General features: G+C 37.5%; 1 long non-coding RNA gene across 1 annotated transcript; it reads left to right on the forward strand.

Moving 5' to 3' along the window:
- On the forward strand, nt 1–4,728 carry LOC131225724 (uncharacterized). Its single transcript, XR_009161498.1, has 2 exons — nt 1–141; nt 4,271–4,728. It is a non-coding gene; the product is annotated as an uncharacterized LOC131225724 (long non-coding RNA).
- The last annotated feature ends 458 nt before the right edge of the window (nt 4,729–5,186 follow it).

The following is a 5,186-nucleotide window of genomic DNA, read 5'->3' on the forward strand; positions in this document are numbered from 1 at the left end:
AAGGGGGTTCTTTTGAAAAATTTCATTTTCCTATTTTGTAGCTGCTCTACTTATTCAAGGTTCGATTCGGGTGTATAGTCAGAAAGTGGAATATCTATATTCTTTGGTTTTGCATGCGTTGGAGTTCATTTCTCAGAAGATGTTTGAATTCTGACTGTTGTTCTGTTTCCTCTTTTCTTTTTTTTTTCTTTTTCTTTTTTTAAAATTTCATATTCTATTAGGTGCAAATGTATAGAAGGATTCCAAACATTTATTTGAATAATTCCCTGGATGAACTATTTTGAATATTGATTTTGGGAAGGAAAGGGGACTGGTTAATGCACTTTCCATTTTTCTGTGTTGCCCCAAAAATAGTGGAATGGTGTGTGATGCAACCGCACCTCACCCAGACACCCATGTTTCATATGTATGCACAAGAAAATGACCAAACGGGGTCCACTTAATCACATGTGGTAGGAATTCCTATCTAAGTAGTTTTTATATGCATGATTTTATTTTAGAAACTCTATTATGAACATTTCCTTATTTGATTACTACAGTATCTTAGAAAGTCCAGCTGTATTAGAAGGCTTTATTTGTTGCCCCTGGAAAGTGTAGTTTTGTGAAGCGAAAAGGAAACTATGCAGTCACCTCCATAAATATGGCTCGTAGCAACACACACTAATTAGAATGAAGTTTTTGTAGCTTTATTTTTTTCATGGTAGGAGTATTGGAGATGGGATAATTCCGTTGACTCTAGTACAAGGCTGAAGGTTTGCTGCCTGCTGGTGTTGTGCTCAGTCTCTTTGGTTCTTCAAGTTTCTTCTTACATATGAATTTTACTGTCTGTTATCACTGTCTTACTATCTTCCCTTCATGAATTGTATGGTACTCTGCTTGAGTTTGATAAATCTGCTCATGCACGCACATATTTCAATCCAACCGTTTAAATTTCTGGTCTTACTGCAGATATAGCCAAGACTAAATATCACCTATAGATGTTATCAGGCCCCATGCAGTACATGCTAACAGTGGTGAACTTTGATTATTCCAGACAATTGGAAATCCACATTGCAAACAATCCAGGCTTCAATAAGTGAAAGTCTTCTAATTCAGTTAATAGGTGATGGTGAACAATCTGATTTTAAACCTCACTTGCAACATTGGTGCAGCTCAAAACCTCATACAAGAAAAATACAGGATCTGAATCAAAAAGTTGCAGAAAATAAACCAAATTCTGTTTATAACTGCCTTCTAACTTTTCTTATTCAAAACAACAAGTAAACTCTCCTCAACAAACTCTAATATTCTTCTAAAGAGAGAAAATGTTGATTTACAACTAACCGGTAAAGAGGATGAATCAAGAAGTATCAACTATAGGGCAACAAAATCTGATTCACCCAATAAAAAATAAAAAAATAAAAAACCATAGGGGTAGAGAAACTAACAATTAACAAATGCCCCAGATTCTTCAAGTCCACTGGCATACCTATATTGCATATGACATGATGGATATGACTATGAGTAAGATGCAACATGTTTAATTTATTCTATTTATTTGTTTTGCCCTCTTTTTTTATTTGTTTTTATTTTTTAATACCCGTTTGGCTGCACCAATATTGTATGTGTTTGGGAGTCTTGAAATCGTAGTCCGGTGGAATTGATTTCATCCAGAAATTTCTATCGCTTTCACGTCAACAAGTGGAATTGCGATTTTGGTTCCCTTTAACGGAAAAGGAATAGTCCTCTTTATTGCCGAATCTGCTTTCCTTGCATTTCTAAACATGATGCCTTTTTAATGCAGGGTATCCCCTTCCATCCAATTTCCCATAGATGGATTTTATGAAAAATTCCCAGAAGACAACCATTTCTATATCATTTTGTCCTGTCTTGAGAGATCTAACCCTCAACAGAGTAATGAGCTCCTTCTCATAACCTATCATGTTTCTTTTGAAATAGGAGTCCAAACAATTTGGTTATTGACTGTCTCATAGCTGTTAATCTTTCTGAACTGATAAGTTGTAAAGGCTGCTGAACAATCTACCTGTCCTTCCAAAACCTGTTCAAATGCAATCTTAATATAGACTTCAAATTGGCTTATATGTGCTTTTTTAATTTCTACTAAATGATTTTCTGGTAATGAGAAGATGAAACTGTTGGGAGGTTGTCTGTGGTAAATCACACACCTAATGTAATTTAATATAATGGAAAGCATAGGAGTCCATGAAGTACATGCGCACCTCATCCACAGCCGTTGGATGTATGGAACGGTTGGGATTTGGGTGGAATTCTCGTTGGAGAGAGAGCGCGCATTGTGCGAGTAATAGAAGTGAGATATAGACTCTCTCGTACACGCAGCCTCACTCACACGCATACCTCTCACGAAGTACTCTCTCATTCCCCCCCTCTCTCTCTCTCACATCTTCCTCCATCGTGACCAACACCAAACACCGTTGCACAATGCACGTCAGCTCTCTCAGCCTCTCTTGCCTCTCCCTCTAATGTAACCAACGCCATCTCTCTCCCTCCAACGCAACTAGCACCATCTCTCTTTCTCTCCCTTCAATGCAACAAGAGCCTTACGAAACCTCTGCTATCTCTCTGTTTTGGGCTGATGCTAGTCAGGGCTTCTAAGACTTGGGAATTAATTGGTTAGGAGTTTGAGTTTTTTATATATATATTTTTTTAAAAAACCAAATGTACTGTACAAGTACGATGTAGAGAAATTATCAACTATGTCAAACCACGAGGATAGGAGAGGACTTGGAGATTCGGCAGGAAACTCGAGGCGAAAGAATGTGATTTGCTAAAGAGAGAATCAGAGGTAGTGAAAAATTAGAAATGACAAAAAAGGAACTTCATATGGTTTGAAGTTTAAGAATTGGGGAATCATATTAATACTTTACATATCACAATAGATGATGTTAGTGTCAATGTAACCATGAAGAAGTGAATATCACCTTGTAATTCGGATGATGGATGGTATGTTTTGGTCCACTAGCTTGAATGGGTGATTGGTGGAAAGTCCTTTAAACATAACTCTGATTTCTGTTGAAAAGTTAATCATGCAAAGTCTTACATCTGAATATATATATATATTTAACACAATGATATTCCTGATATGATTGTTGCATTGACTGAGCCAAATGGGCCTTCTCCGACCAAAATCTCATTCATAGATTGTAAATCTACACCAACTGCTAAAGATGCATAAATTCAGACCACATTGAGAATGCTTCTCAACTAAAGATTTGAAGGGCCATTGAGACTCTTGGGGCCCACCTAGTCCATGCAATCCTCTAATGTGGTTGACGGCCACTTTCCTTTACTACGTCCCTCATCTAACCTTCTAGGTAGTGTTGCATGTCCCCATTGAGAACTTATGCCACCAGTAATGAAATTCTAGCTGATGAGAGATTACCAAAAGAATGATCAGGCCCGCAAGATGCACCGCCAGATGAGCACAAATACTGCCTCCACACATGTGGGGATACCACGCATTGCTAGCTCTAGTTCTTAAGGTGCCGATCTTTGGTCCATCAAACACACACCTATTCGTGACAAGATTCTATTTGATGGTGATTTTAGATCTATTCGTGAACGTTGGCAATTCCCTTGGTGGGAAGAGTGATGCTGAATTGAAAATGAAGGCCATGGCTTCATCGGCCCCACATTAAGTGGCTATAAAGTGTGCGGCTACACACATCTGAAGGGTTTTGATGGTGGGCAGCCTGTGCTCACTTTTTTTTTCTGATGTTATAAGCAATATGATCTTTGGATTTATCTTGTTTTTAAGCTGAAACAGATACACACGCAAACCACATGGCATTTGTTGTCAAGTGGCACTCTCTCAAGTTTGCATATTGTTTCCTGGCTGAGAACGTCTCCTATGTCGATGCATTCGACAACCCAAAAGGCATTACCATCTTCTCATAATATCTACTCATCACAATCCGGAATCTGAATTTGATGGTACCAGATAGATGGTCACTGCATATCATTACATTGCTGCGATTGAATGCAGCAGGTTGTATGCATGATCGTTGAATCGATCAGCTTCTGTGATGTGTTTTTTTTCTCCATTTTTCTCTTATGAATGCAGCAACTTTGTTTATTACTCTCTTATTTGAATTTGATGTGGATATTTTTTTAGTAACTTTTGCTATTCTTTATTGCTGTTTGATAGAGGAGTTTGTAATTGTACTTATTAAATCTTGGGGCTGCCAAAGTTTTGGATCAAGCTGATATTTGTGTTTTCCCTTCATCCTGGTTTGTGTGACCTTATGAACAGATTGGATGGCTAAAAAAACATCATGGTGGTAGTCGGAAGTTAATTTCCGAAGTAACTGAAGTGTGGAGCTCATCTCTTTGTACCAATGATAGGGAAGTTAATTTCAGTTTCCATTATTTCCACTCTATTGAACTTTAGTTGTTAAAATTTCAAAAATTGTGGTTTTGAATTTAATTAGGGTGTCAGAAGGAAAAGACAATCAACAATAAAACTGCGTCTAAAGAAGTCTGCCTCCCATGAAGAAAGAGAACAACATGGTTCATTTCTTGTTCTTTAGACCATGATTCATTTTTGCATCATTTTGCAAATGCTACGATTTCAAATCCCATTTTTGAATAAAAAATCAGGAAAAAAAATCTTCTTAATTAGTTGAAAATTTGCCCATGTATGGAAGCATTCACAGTTAGATAGCAATTCCTTAAAGTGTATAGAGTAGACCTTTCATTGTTTCAAGTTGACTGGAAAAACACTGCTTTATATCAAGCTTGCAGTCATGCCAAGTGCCATGAGGATTAGCAACAGCAGGTGCCAAAATGTTCTTTATCTAGAAAGTTTGCTTTATCTCAAGCTTGCAGTCATGCCAAGTGCCATGAGGATCAGCAACACCAGGTGCCAAAATGTTCCTGATTATACATATGCTTGTTGGGCTCCTTTTGGTTGATTAATTAGAAAATTAGAAAAGAACATTTTGTTGGGCTCCTTTTGGTTAAAGCTGCTGTTGATCTCATGAAGGCTAATTTGTTAATTCTGGAGGATGTTGCATTAATTTGGACATTTGATTATTTTCTTTACGTGGATGCGGTATCTAGTGGCAGTCTCATGGATGATGCAATGATACAATCTTGTGGACATTCTTTTGGAAGTGGTGGACTGCAACATGTTCTGAGAATGGTGGACTAGAGGATGTGCTCATAGA

Source organism: Magnolia sinica, chromosome 14 (assembly GCF_029962835.1).
Source record: "Magnolia sinica isolate HGM2019 chromosome 14, MsV1, whole genome shotgun sequence".
NCBI lineage: Eukaryota > Viridiplantae > Streptophyta > Magnoliopsida > Magnoliales > Magnoliaceae > Magnolia > Magnolia sinica.